This window comes from Vicia villosa, unplaced genomic scaffold (assembly GCF_029867415.1).
Source record: "Vicia villosa cultivar HV-30 ecotype Madison, WI unplaced genomic scaffold, Vvil1.0 ctg.004306F_1_1, whole genome shotgun sequence".
In the NCBI taxonomy this organism is placed as follows: Eukaryota; Viridiplantae; Streptophyta; class Magnoliopsida; order Fabales; family Fabaceae; genus Vicia; species Vicia villosa.
Genome location: NW_026706408.1, coordinates 101,117 through 116,505, shown reverse-complemented (window position 1 = coordinate 116,505; position 15,389 = coordinate 101,117).

The following is a 15,389-nucleotide window of genomic DNA, read 5'->3' as shown; positions in this document are numbered from 1 at the left end:
TTTTAATAAATATTTTTCTTAGATATATTCATATTTTCTCATGTTTTGATACGCTTTACAATTTAATTTGTTTAGAAGCCTTAGGAATAGGATTTAATTGCAATTTTCTTTATGGAATCAGTAGACTCATGTATCATGTTGTGTTTAAAAATTAAAAGTTCGATTCCATGTTTTGATTATATTTTCATTAGGTTTTCTCTACCCGATTAGTGTATGTTTCAAAGTGGTTAATCATGTGAATTTGGTCCATAATTTGGCTTGCATTTATGCAATAGCCTTAGTTTCTTTTTGTATATACTATTAGAGGTGTTTAAAGGTCCCAAGACCTGAAGTAGAATTTTAAATCATTTTCCTTCTATTTTACTTGAATTTTTCTTTCCATGTGTACATAATTGTTTAGTCTAATACTTCCTTGTATAATTTTCATTTGATTGATATAGTGATAGATTTTTATCTTAGTATGATTCCCTTAGATGATAAATAGGAATTAGAATAACTTATATTAGGATATTAGACTTAGTTTCCCTTATTCATTTATTTTTTCTTTTCAACATTAAAACACTAATAAATAGAGATGCGAATCACACCTTACTAAAAGTGGGAGAGAACTGAGTGGGATTTATTCCCTAATCTGTTTCTCAATCACTTGGTGGGAGAGAAATGAGTGGGATTCATTCCCTAATATGTTTCTCGATCACTACATAATGGGAGAGAAATGAGTGGGATTCATTCCCTAATCTGTTTCTCGATCATTATACATTTTCATGTGATTCAAATCGCAAATAAATCCCCTTAAAAAATACCCAACCAAAAACATTTAAAATACTTAATAAAGGTTCGAATTAAAACAAAGTGATGAAGTGGTGCGAAACCTTGTATTGGGTTTTGTTCATCATGTAGTTACATAAAAAACACAAACCAAATCCTTGCTTTTCTTTTGCCTTGTTAGGCACCTAAGAACAAGTTAAGTCCAGTTCAGAATTAGGCGTATAAGTCTCCAAAGGTCGAGCACCGTGGATTGTGACCTTAACCTCTGTTCAACTAAAAAACACAAAACAAATGGAAACTATTGAGCCGAACTACGGTAGCTCTGATTCTTGGTAAGGGATACGTAGGCATTGGGTCGCGGGGCCTAAGCGAGCACACTTGTAAATAATTCCTTCTTTTTCCCGTATTTCTTTTGCATTCATTCGCATTTAGGTTTTAGACATAGATATACACCCTTTAGATAGAAACAAACATAGGTGGATACCATCGAGTACGATGGGAGTGAGGGGTGCTAGTACCTTCCCCTTGCGTAACCGACTCCCGTGCCCTATTCTCTGGTCGAAAGACCTTGTTCTTGTTTGAGTTAGGTTTCCTGGTATTCCTTTCCCTTATGGGATAAATATATTAGTGGCGACTCTGATCCATTTTTCGCGGTAGCGACACAAGTCGATGGCACATGGCTGTATGGAAAATATAGGGGAACGTTGCTAATGGTTGTTGCACAAGATGGGAACGGTAACATTTTCCCAATCGCCTATTGTTGGAGCGGTAAAGTAATAGGTATTATTTATTACCGGGTGATATAGGTTATATCGTATCGTAGTCCACAGAGATTGGTGAGAATAACTGTCGTTCGACTATCTCGCGTTCTAAGTTTCATGATTGGGTGCGGAAAAGTAAATGCGGGAAAAGTAAATAAAAGCGAATAAACAATCTCAATAGTCCAAGAGAAATAGTTATGGAATTGCATTTCCTTCTACCCGTCGAATACTTAAATCAGAAGATCTTATCGCAACACACTCATAATGCGCATCTAAATCACCAGGCATCAATCGAGACGCCACATCAGTGTCCATTTTTGCAACACCGACGAAAGCTCAGTCGTACTATTCACATCAGCAATGTCTCAACCGACACAAACAACACGGAGGCATTAAATTCGATACCCATTACGATTATTAGCCCTAAATCCATTTCTGAAATCTAGAAACTAACAGTTATAATTCCTAATCAAGATCTACGGTGTCCATTTCTGCAACAACACAAATCCAGAGCATTTAAGCAAAAAGATCAAGAACAACAACAATGATGATTTGTAAAGCGAATTTATAAACGATCCCAAGATTAAAAAATGTACATACAAAACCCACCATCTGAATGAAACATAGGGAAGAAAGAAAATGAACCGGAAACTCTCACCATGTCAAGGCAATCGAGACAAATCCATAGCCAATCCACATGATGTAGCACCCAATGGTGTTTCATAAGCCTCTAAACTATCAAAAATGGATCAGAGCCACTCCAAGGGGGAAATGGATGATAAAAACCTAAAAAATTATGTTCTAAGCTATTTATACAAAACCTGAAAATTGCAGTGGGCGCGGCGCGCCCTACTTCGGTGCGACGCGCCCTTTATAAATTTATCAAACCGCCCTAGCGTGCGACGCGCCCTAATCCGGCGCGACGAACCCTCATTTCTACCAAAATTTATTCTATTGCTCCTACAGTGCGCGACGCGCCATATTTCGGCGCAACGCGAGCTACACCTGAACAACAGTTATTACTTAAAAACGCGTCCGCAGCTGTGTCTTCGACACTTTATTCCTCGAGGCTCCGAAAACGCAAAAATACCTACAAAAAGACAACAAAACTATCAAACGGTACATATTTACACGAAAACGTAATAAAACAAACGATACAAATATACACAAAACAGGGAATTATTCAAACGATATTAACAAAAAGTATCGATAAGTGCCACTATTTACATACACAAAATAACTACATTTTGCCACTTATCAAACTCTCCCCAACTAGAATCTGTTTGTCCTCAAACAAGGGCAAACACTCAAATCGCAAAAGTAAAAATCCAAAGAATCAAGAATCAACAAGATTCGGAAAAACGAAACAATTGTACGGATCAAACAAAAACGTACGAACAAAGTAAATACTTACCACAATCCTACAACGACAACATGAAAACGAAACGAATCCTAAGTACAAAAATCATACAAAACATTCTAAAACAAAACAAGCTCAATCACGAGTCACGCCTAGCAAAAATTCATCGGTAAATGAAACACAACGAAAGGTGAGGACTTTGACACACACCCGACAAACTTGCAAACAAAAGACAAAATTATGCATTCATCCACAAACAGTATCGAAAATGCAATGACACAAATCACAAGGCTTTAAAGGTTGTAATGCGGCTCGATTAACAAACAAGTGATAAGTCATAAAGCTAATCAAAACAAAAACTTGCCTAAACCTAAGGGAGTAATTACTTCCACAAAGTTTCAAACAAAGGAATTTCAATCCAACTTTTCTCGTCATCACAAGTTTCACACCAAACACAATACTTATTAACACAAATCTTATTCAACTCTTTTTGTTATTTTCTTTTTTAAACTTTTTCTCTTTTTTTTTCTTTCTTTTTCTATTCTTTCTTTCTCACATTCCTTTTTTTTCTTTTTCTTTTTCTTTCCACAACCTCATATCAACCACAACATAAGAAAGCAAGCATCTTCTCTCCAACTTGAATTCAACCACAACATCAAGTGCATACTCCCTACTTTCTAAGGCAAGGTAAAAATCCAACCAAACATCATAGGTGAAGGTCAAGAAAATAAAGAATCAAACATCTATACACAAATGAAAACCAAACGCTCATAGACAAGCATTAAGCAAAAACAATATGGATATTGACAAAAAAGGCTCAAAAGGGGTTACTAATGGTCACACACTCACAAGGTGAATTGATATTTGGCTATGGTAGTTGTGCTCAAAATCAAACAAGTGCCTTGATCACTTTCATGCATTTACAAAATCAATACAAACGAAAGATTAAACATAATAATATCCAGTTAAAACAAGAATTGTCGGTCCCTCGCATATATATATATATATATATATATATATATATATATATATATATATATATATATATACAATGGAAAGCCACCTCACATTTATGGTAAAAAGGGAAAACTAATTGTGATTCAAGCCATGAGCAAGTTATGCAAAAAGAATGAGTAATATGAAAATTGTACAAATGAAAAGTCTCATAAACATGCTATGCTATAGAAAGCGGTAAACGAGTACCTTGCTATGTACAAATTCAATCAATCATTACCACACAATCAGCATGTTGAAACAATCAAAATCGGAGAATTACCAAATGCGACCACAAGCGAACGGGCCAAAAATTTGAATCTAAACACAAACAAAAGAATTAAAAAAATAAAACTATAAAATACTGTACTATAAAGCCTTAGGGTAAATGGAAAAAAGGCGAGCCAAGCGAACAATTAAAAAGAATTCACTGGCCAAAAGCAACACAGCGCGCGACACGCCCTCAAGACCGCGCGACGCGTGCAAAGTTCTGCCAATCCAAGCTCTACAGCTCCCAGGCCGCGCGACGCGCCCATATTGCGTGTGACGCGGGCTACACCAGAAAAACAGAACTAGTTCAGAAAAACAGAATTTTCAGTGCGCCACCACTTAACACCTACACTACTCATTTACAGAAAACTAAAACAGAAAAATAAAACCGTTGGGGTGCCTCCCAAAATGCGCTTGTTTTACGTCGTTAGCTCGACGGCTTTATTGTTTCGCGAAAAGTAAGTAACTTCCCCATGGTACGTCAATTCTTTCGCCTCAAACGCAACCTAAAGAAATGACCTAACCACACGCTTGAACAAAAGTTACGAAACAATATAATTTACAACAAAAGATAAACAACACGTATGTGCAAATACTCAAACAATAAGAAAAACACAATTTACAACGGAATGGTGAAATTTACTAAACAAGTTGAAAAGTGAAGATATGTAATTTAAGAGCTAATCCGAGTTCAACTTGTTTAGTCAGTTTACCAAATAAAACGAAACAAGTATAACTATACAAAAATATACAAGTATGAGTCGATACACAAAATATACGATATTCACATATTTACGAAACTTAAAACGAGAAACCATCACAATGCGATTAATCTCAACCAATCCTCGGCAACAGCGCTATTTTGTTGGAGCGGTAAAGCGGCAAGCAAAAAGTAATAGGTATTATTTATTACCGGGTGATATAGGTTATATCGTATCGTAGTCCACAGAGATTGGTGAGAAGAACTTCCGTTCAAATATCTCGCGTTCTAAGTTTCATGATTGGGTGCGGAAAAGTAAATGCGAGAAAAGTAAATAAAATCGAATAAACAATCTCAATAGTCTAAGAGAAATAGTTATGGAATTGCATTTCGTTCTACCCGTCGAATACTTACATCAGAAGATCTTATCGCAACACACTCACAATGCGCATCAAAATCACCAGGCATCAATCGATACGCCACATCAGTATCTATTTCTGCAGCACCGACGAAAGCTCAACCGTACTATTCACATCAGCGATGTCTCAACCGACACAAACAACACAGAGGCATTAAATTCGATACCCATTACGATTATTAGCCCTAAATCCATTTTTGAAATCTAGAAACTAACAGTTATCATTCCTAATCAAGATCTACGGTGTCCATTTCTGCAACAACACAAATCCAGAGCATTTAAGCAAAAAGATCAAGAACAACAACAATGATGATTTGTAAAGCGAATATATAAACGATTCTAAGATCGACAAATGTACATACAATAAGAGTAGAAATATACATACAAAACCCATCATTGGAAAGAAACACAGGGAAGAAAGAAAATGAATCGGAAACTCTCACCGTGTCAAGGCAATCGAGACAAATCCATGGCAAACCACATGATGTAGCAGCCAATGGTGTTTCCTAAGCCTCTAAACTATCAAAAATGGATCAGAGCCACTCCAAGGGGGAAATGGATGATAAAAACCTAAAATATTATGTTCTAAGCTATTTATACAAAACCTGAAAATCACAGTGGGCACGGCGCACCCTACTTCGGCGCGACGCGCCCTTTATAAATTTACCAAACCGCCCTAGCGCGCGACGCGCCTTAATCTGGCGCGACGCACCCTCATTTCTGCCAAAATTTATTCTTTTGCTCCTACAGCGCGCGACACGCCCTATTTAGGCGCGACGTGAGCTACACTTGAACATCAGTTATTACTTCAAAACGCGTCCGCAACCTTGTCTTCGACACTTTATTCCTCGAGGCTCCGGAAACGCAAAAATACCTACAAAAAGACAACAAAACTATCAAACGGTACATATTTACACGAAAACGTAATAAAACACAAACGATACAAATATACACAAAACGGGGAATTATTCCAACGGTATTAACAAAAAGTATCGATAAGTGCCACTATTTACATACACAAAATAACTACATTTTGGCACTTATCACCTATGCATTAGTTGAAGGTGAGACAGGAGGGGCTTGGAGTTTTTTCCTGAAAAATTTGAGGCTCGACGTGACCCCTCAGTCCGATCTATGTTTGTTATTTGATCGACATGAGTCTATAAAGAGTGCATACAACAACCCAGACAATGGCTGGAAAAATCCTCCTTCGGTGCATGTGTATTGCATCAGGCACGTCGCACAAAACTTTATGCGAGCGATCAAGGACAAAAACCTTCGCAAAAAAATTGTAAACATGGGTAATTTATTCTCTATTTTTTTAGCGTTATGTTCTTCAACTTTTAAACTCATATTTTTGTTATACTAAAGTTTTTAATAATACACACACAGGGTATGCGCTAACGGAGTCTACATACGCTTACTATCGGGCGGAAATCCGACAAACAGACATGGAAGCTTTCAACTGGATAGAGAATCTTCCAAGAGAAAAATGGTCGCGAGCTTATGACGGTGGAAGACGATGGGGTCACATGACAACCAACCTTGTTGAATCGTTGAACTCGGTGATGAAGGAAACAAGGAATTTACCTATTACAGCACTAGTAAGATCAACATACTACAGGATGGGCACATTGTTTGGGAGGCGAGGTCATGATTGGACAAAAATGTTGTCATCAAAGAAGGATTTCACATATAATTGCATGAAAGAGATGACAAAAGAAGTAGAAAAATATCACAATTATAATGTCCTGAGTTTTGATCGTGAGAGAAACTATTTCTTCGTCCAATAGACAGTTAATAATAACGAGTGTTGGCCACTTACTTATTTTAACGTCGACCTCCAAAATCAAACATGTAACTGTGGGCAATTTCAAACTTTTCATGTGCCCTGCTCGCATACCATTGTAGCTTGTTCTCATGTCCGACTCAATTATTTGATGTTTATCCCTCCTGTATTTAGAGTTTGAAATGTCTTCAAGGTATACGAACAAAGCTTTATCGGTGTTCCCAAAGAAGATCAAAATGGACTCAATATCAAGGCGATGTTGTTTTACATAATGAAAGACTGCGACGAAACAAAAAAGGTCTCCCGAACAGCACTCGCATTAGGAATGAAATGGACACTGTTGAGAAAGTAAAAAGATGATGTGGAATCTGTCAAGGATTACATATGCGCAAAACATGTCCGCATCGGCCAAATGCTGCAGGCCCTTCTAACTAGTTAGGCATTGTTGACTGCTTTAGATATGTTGTTGTATTAGTATTAATTATGTTTAATAATATTTGTTTTAAAATTACTATTATGTTATTTATTATTCATATTAAGTTGTATTAAAATTTATTTAGTATTAATTAAGTTTAAAAAAATTAATTTATTTTTTTATTATTTAAAATTATTAAAACTGATTTTAAACCATTTAAATTATTTATTGGATTTATATAATATAAATATATGTTTTAAAAAAATAAATCACAAAAACGAAAAAGAAAAAAATATAAAAGGGCGTGTCTCCATATGGATTGGCGACATGCTCTCTTGATTAGAGGGGGCCCACCATGTCTCCATATGAATTGGCGACATGCTCTTGAAATCAGAATGGGCCCACCATGTTTCCATATGGATTGGCGACATGGTCACAAAGTGTGGCAATATGGGAATTGTGTTTCACAGTTGTGGCATATGGGGAAAAAATCCTATTTATGATGTGTCTACTTATTTCTTTCTCTAATAAGAAAATCGTGCTATCGCACAGCTTCCGTTTGGATTCACATCACATGTCTACCAAACTAATATTTATAAAGTTTGTATTCCTTTTTCAATTGGTTAACATTGATATAGTTACAAATATATGCTAATAATATGCATCAACTTTTAAACATTGATGAACATTAAAATGAACAGTCTACAGCTAGTATCTCATATATACGTTTACATCTATCCATAACTCCAGATGAGTTAACAAAACTCGGTTGAATCCATATGAATTAATTGTAAAACTACATATTTGAATGAAATCATTTTTCCAATTCAAATAACATTACTTTTTAGATATTAGTCAACTTTCCCAAACCTAAAATTTATAACAGCTTTCCGTGAAATATCAATTTTAAATAATTCTTATTATATCAAATTTAAAATTTTTACAAACCTACACTATATGATAGCCTCCCCGTCAAATTTCAGTTTCAAATAAATATCTACACTCCATGGTATCTTAAAATTTTAGTTCTTACATTGTTAACATCTTCCCGTCAAAATTTTAGTTTTAAATCATTTTATTTAACATTATACACATTGTTTAGTATAATTAGTATATATATATATTTTTAATGTGTATTAATTATAAATGATAACCATAATATTTTGAATAAATAATTTTAAATAGTAATTATACGTTCAAAATAAATAATTAAATTTACTAATTATAATAAATTTTTATTGAAACATTTAAAAATAAATAGTTTTCAAAATAAAAATTTTTCTTTCCGAAATAACTATCTTGAAAAAGCAAACTGTTATTATTTTCTTATTTTTATGTTAAAAACATTAAATAGATTTTCATTTTAAATTTATAGTAGTTATCGCAAAAAAAAAAACTAAAAAAGATATTGAAATAATTGTTTTATTAATCTAATTTGGATATTAAAATAAATTTTATGACTTGTAATATAAATTTAAATAATTATTGTTATTCATTATTATCCACCTAATAAATAAATAAAATTGGGATAATTATTTATTATTATCGTTAAAAAATCAAAAATCATAATAAATATATTACAAAAATTCTAAAATTGTAATAATTATTTGATAAAATCCTATAATACTATTATTCAATTTTTTGAGTACACTTATTATGTATTTTTAATGTGCATTAATTATAAATGATAACCATAATATTAAAAAGTTGAATAAATAGTTTTAATTAGTAAGTGTAATTTTCAAATAAATAATTAAATTTATTAGTTATGATCAATTTTTATTTAAAGGTTTTAAATAAATAGTTTTCAAACCTATAAATAAATATTGATCATAATTAATGAATTTAATTATTTTCAAAAGTATTGATTGACAATAAAAATTGACCTATAACCAAATCAAAAGTATTGATTCAAAATAAATAGTTGGAGGGAACAAATGTGGCTGGATAACCACTTAGTGGCCTATCTATAGTAGAAGGACGTGTGGAAGCAACTTTCGAAGCAAGAGACATGTGTGGTAGAATGTGGCACTCTGTGGTGAAAAGTATGTCCCTAAAAGTTATTTGTATTTTAGTATAAATAGTAGTTCCAATAAGAGAATTAGGTGTGTCAAATTTACTACAAAATTCACTAAAACTTAGAGTACCAAGTGTAGAGAGAAATGAGTTCCAAGAGTAAAATGTACGTTTGATCACCAATTTTCATTTATGCAAAGCTTTAATGTCAAGTTTACTTTACGTTTGTATATTCTTCATAGTCAAACTCTTTACTTTTTCCAGTTACATTTTCACTTGCTTTTATTTTCATAACAAAGTTTTGGTCATTGTTTAAAACAATTCACATTCTCACTACTTACACATTATTTGGAAAAACATTCAAGCACATTATTCTGAGACTCCCTAGTCAGTCTCGCCTGTAACCTTTAATAAGAGACTAATGTCGTTTACAAATTTCAGGTAAATAGAGAATAAGTAATGAATGGAATGATGAACTTGGAACATTGGAAGTATGAGAATCAGATTGCAGGCTGAAGGTGAGAAAAACACAAGAAGGAGGGGTTGAATTGGGTTAGCTTTTTCTTTCTTATGTAAAAATATCTAATCAGATTCTAGACTCAAAGTCTAAAATTAGATACGTAGAAGTTGTAACTGGTTACATCAGTTAATATTCGGTTCCTATAGAATTCGATAGTGCAAAAAAACCTTCTTGTTGAAGCCCGAATTGAAGAAAATGTGAGAAGATTAACAAGGAAAAGAGGATTTCCTCCAAGACTCCAAGATTGTGAGATGTTTCGAGATAACGAAGTTAATGATGATGGTGATTGTGAGATTGTTATTTTTCTAGTTTTATCAGTGATACCCAATTATAGGTTTTTTGTAACCGGTTATAGATCTGAGAATTTTTAAATTTTGTTATTTTTCTTATGTTGCTTGTGTCTCAATCCACTTGTAATAGTTGTATAAATTTGTTGGGGGCATCCTCATCAAAATTAATAAAAATATATGTTCTGGACTGGGCCAAGGGCAGGCCCAACTCAGTTTCGGTTTAATAGACCTCCTAGGCCCAAGCTCCTCGGTGGCTCACCTCTGGGCCTAAAAGCACCCATCTTAGATGTGCTCGGCAAGACCATCTTCACGGACCAAGGAGCTCTGGGTCGGACTGGACCTCGAGTCAGTCAACCCTCGGCATCACGCTCCCCGCGAGCTGGCTTGCGCCCGGCACATACGCTCCCCCACGAGCACCTTCATCGCCGAGGACCCTGCTCCTCGCAGGGCTCCTTCATATCCAACCCTCCGAATAATACGGAGCCAACGTGGCTCCTAAAAGACCGCGTCTCCCTGGAACTTCGGAGCGGTTAACCAGGACAGAGGGCACTCACGCACCTCCGATATTTCCGCTCAGGAAACCTGGCAGTCTCCTAGTTGGGCTTGGAGGTCCAACCCAGTAGCGAGATCATGGCCCAGCGCTGGGGGCTATAAATACCCTCTTTCACTAGAGGGTCAGGTATTCACTTCTTTCTAACCTTTAGCTCATACTTGCACTCCTTTGCTCGTCTACTCACTTTGGCATCGGAGTACCTTGCAGGTACATGTAACGCCCCAAATTTAATTAATTATTTAATTAAATTAATTAAGGATTTAATAATTGGAAATTGGTCGAAGTTGGGATTTATCGGAGAAATTTGATTATTATGTCGGTTTAAGTTGTTATGTGGTAATTATTATTATATTGGAGTTGTGGAAATAATATAATTATTATTATATTGGAGTTGTAGAAATAATATAATTATTATTATATTGGAATATGAGTTGTTGGTTAGGTTTATTTTATGGTGGTATGTAATAATAAGGAGGTGTAGAGAAGTTGAGCCCAATAGTGGAATATTATTATTATTATTATTTGGTTAAGAGTTATAATAATAATAATAATATTATTATTATTATTATTATTATTATTATTATTATATATTGGATTAAATGGAATAAGAGGATTAGGTTTATTATAAGAAAGAAATAATAAGGGTTTGAAGCTCTAGAGAAGAAAAAGAGATTTATCGTAGAAAATTGCAAAGCTGCAGAGAAAGAGAAAGACCGAGATTGGAACTATGGCGGCAACGAAGTGCAACCGGAATAAAGAGCGACCTCCAATCCAAGGTAAGGGTGAGGTTCTAGCTCTATAAACGAGATTAAGATGAATGATATGTGGGGATTATGATTGTATGGATTGTCTCTGTTTTGTGTGGTTGTTTGTATCTTTGAGATTGAATTTTGTTGATGTTGAAATTGATTGATGTCTGTGAATAAGGTTATAAAAGTTCAATCAATTGTTAAGGGAAATTAACCTAGGGCTTATAATTATTATTATTGAGGAATTAAGTGCAGAAAAACGGATTAATGTTGGTTGAGTATAACTACTATAGTGCTATGTCTCTGTGTTGGTCGAAATTGATTTGCAACTGAATCGAAGGAGGAAAATTGAGTTTTTGGGTTGAGTTATAGGGATTTGGTATGATGGGGTTTGAGATTTGGGATCAAAATCAATGTGTTAAAATTCATGTTTTATGATTCCAATTCACTACTATATGTTAGGTATGAATGAATATGTGTTTGTTTTATGAAAAATAATTGAACTGGTTGGATTTTAATGGAAAAATGCATAAAACCCGTAGCTGTTCCTGGGCAAAAATCTAGTTTTGGAGAAAACTTCAAAAATTCATATATTTTGATCCGTAAGTCCGTTTGAGTCCCCGTTCGAAGCGCTAGAAAGCAAATAATGTGTATTTTCTAATAAAAATAGTTACATGTTCTGGAAATAAAAATTAATTGGTGTGTAATGAAGTTTTGTTGTTTCGGTGTATGATACCGGTGTTTGCGCTTTCCGGAAACTTAGAAAATTCATAACTTTTGACTCGGGTGTCCATTTGACGTGCCGTTTGGACCGTTGAAAAGCTAAAATTATGTTCTATCTTATAAAAATATTTTCAAACATAGTAGATGAATTTTGTTGAATCGATATACATTTTCGTGTGTAATGTTGTGTAATTGTCGAACCGGGTGTACGCTATTAATCGTGTGCATGTTGTATGAACTTGTGTGATTGAATTGTATGTTGTATGAACTTTTACGATTGAATTGCATGTTGTTACTTCTTTTGTGTTGTTGTTATTGATATAAGTTGTTGCTTCATACAAATTGTTGATATAAGTTGTTGTCGATATGTTGACTAAGTTGTAGGCCTATGGTCAGTGTTGAAGCAACGTTGAGTACCTCTAATGTTGGTACAGTGTTGAATTGTTTTCGTTGTTGCGTTGTTGTTGTTGTGACGTTGTGGTTGTTGTTTCATGCATACATTTACATTGTTTAAGTTGGCCTTGATGGCACCACGTTGAAAAGTTGAAGGCTTATGCCTTGGCCTTAATGGCACCATGTTGAAGGCTTACGCCTTGTTGAAATGCCTTGATAACCTGGCATATGTTTAAGTTGGGAGTTTTACTCCAAATGGTACCACATGCATTTTCAGAGTTGAGTCGCATTTGAAGTTGTTGTTGTTATTTCGTTGTTGTTGTTATTACGTTGTTGTTGTTGATATAAGTTGTCGTTGCTGTAAGTTGTTGTTGTTTTAAGTGGTTGTTGTTATTAAGTTATGATGATTTAAATTGTGAAATAATTATTATAACTATTGTTATAGTTGTTGTTGCTAATTGTTGTTACTAATTGTTGTTATACTTGTTACTGAATATTGTTATCATAATTGTTGTTGGTAAATAATTTTTATAACCGTTGTTGCTATTTGTTATTATAATTGTTGTTTGAATAAGTATGAAGTGGTGATATTGTATGATCTAATCTTAATATATTATTTATCATACGCTTGCTTATATTGTTGGATATCTCACCCCTTCTGTAATGATGTTACCTATTATGGGTAATTAAGCAGGTACTCAAGAATAGCTGTGGAAGTGAAGTAACTTTATGAAGTCTTTAGTTACTGTTAGTTCGAGTTGGTCTTGCTCTGATACGTAGCACTCGGGGGATGTTTATGTGTTGTTTCTAAGTTGCTGTTATTACTAACTGTTGAATAATTATAAATTGAACGATGTTTTAGTTGAATAAAGTTGCTAACTGATCTATAAGTTGGAAGTTGTAATTCTGTGGTTTTAATATTAAAAAGGTTGTTATGTTCCTATGAATAAATATGTTGTGAGTTGTTCAGCCGAATGCTATGTATCATATTAAAAGAAATACAAGTTGCTTTGTTGTTTTATGTTGAAATGTGACATCCTGTTATATGTTTGAAAATTTTAGCACTCTGATTTTTAATATAAATGTCGGGAAGAAAATGGTGTGTTACATTAGTGTAGCTCAATTGGTAGCAGGAATTGCTATGAATATGTACTTATCCCCTAGGTACATGGTTCGATTCCTGCGGGAGGCAAAAACAATATTTCCTGGGCAGCCGATAAGCGGACCTAGGGGGGATTATTGATTAAGCTGGTGACATGCTTGGTAGGCCGGAAGCCCTGCGGGGTAAGCGGAAATCCAGGGTGTTACATTAAAAGGCGCCTTTTTAATGTAACACCCCGATATCCGCTGCACGCATCAACCGTGTCGGCCAACCGAGCATGTTACCGGCTTAATCAATAATCCCCCCTAGGTCCGCTTATCGGCTGCCCAGGAAATATTGTTTTTGCCTTCCGCAGGAATCGAACCATGTACCTAGGGGTTAAGTACATATTCATAGCAATTCCTGCTACCAATTGAGCTACTAGCTCAAGTGGTAGCAGGAATTGCTATGAATATGTACTTAACCCCTAGGTACATGGTTCGATTCCTGCGGAAGGCAAAAACAATATTTCCTGGGCAGCCGATAAGCGGACCTAGGGGGGATTATTGATTAAGCCGGTAACATGCTCGGTTGGCCGACACGGTTGATGCGTGCAGCGGATATCGGGGTGTTACAGTACACCCCCCTCCTCCTTCCTAGAAGATCCAGTCCGAGCAGCCAGCGACGATTCTTCTGATCAGGTACGATCAGTGGCACCGTCTGTGGTAAACTTGCTTCCTCATCTTTAACAAACAAAGATCAAAGCTAATCCTTTCACGATCGTCATGGCTGACAATAACAACATCCCAAGCGCTGATCCCTTCCTCCTGCAATAGCTAATCGAGGAGTCCAGCCGCGAGGGGGCGAATCGCCATAGGCAGGAAGGAAGTCGGCATACTCCCACCGGGCAGAGAAGGCCCGGGCTTGAGACCTCGCAACCTAGGAGGCAGCAGATCCAGAGTATCCAACAGCTGCAGGGCCTCCAACAGGTTCAGAACGTCGAACAAGTTCCTCCCGAGGGACACCTTCAGAACGGAGAAGACGAGCAGGCCCGAACCCACAATGGGCCGGAACATCCCTAAAACGAGGATGAGACCGACGCCAGGGACGGGCATGCTGCCTCCTCGTTCACCCACACCTCCGACAGGCGAAGAGTCCATCACAAAGAAGAGGAAGAGCAAATAACCATCCCCGAGGATACCGACCCCACCACTGTCCTCCTGCTCAAAGAACTACAGAAGACAAACAGCCTCCTCCGAATCCAGGACGACCGTATCCACGAGCTGGAAAGGAAGCGACGACACCGCTCCCCTCCGCGGAGGCGCTATCGGTCGCGTTCCCATTCCTCCTCACGCTCACCACCGAGGAGACACCGTCGGTGTTCCCCATCTTCTTCACGCTCTCCACCTAGGAGATACCATCGCCGGAGATCATACTCCCGCTCTCCACCTCGAAAGAGCAGGAGAAATCAGAGACCGGGAGCCGCTGAAGAAAGAAGCCTCTCCCTTGAACGGGATCACCGAGGCCCTTCCAAAGCTGTGCTGAAACCCCGCGAACGTCCCCCTCCCCAGGACAACCGCGCTAGCCCAG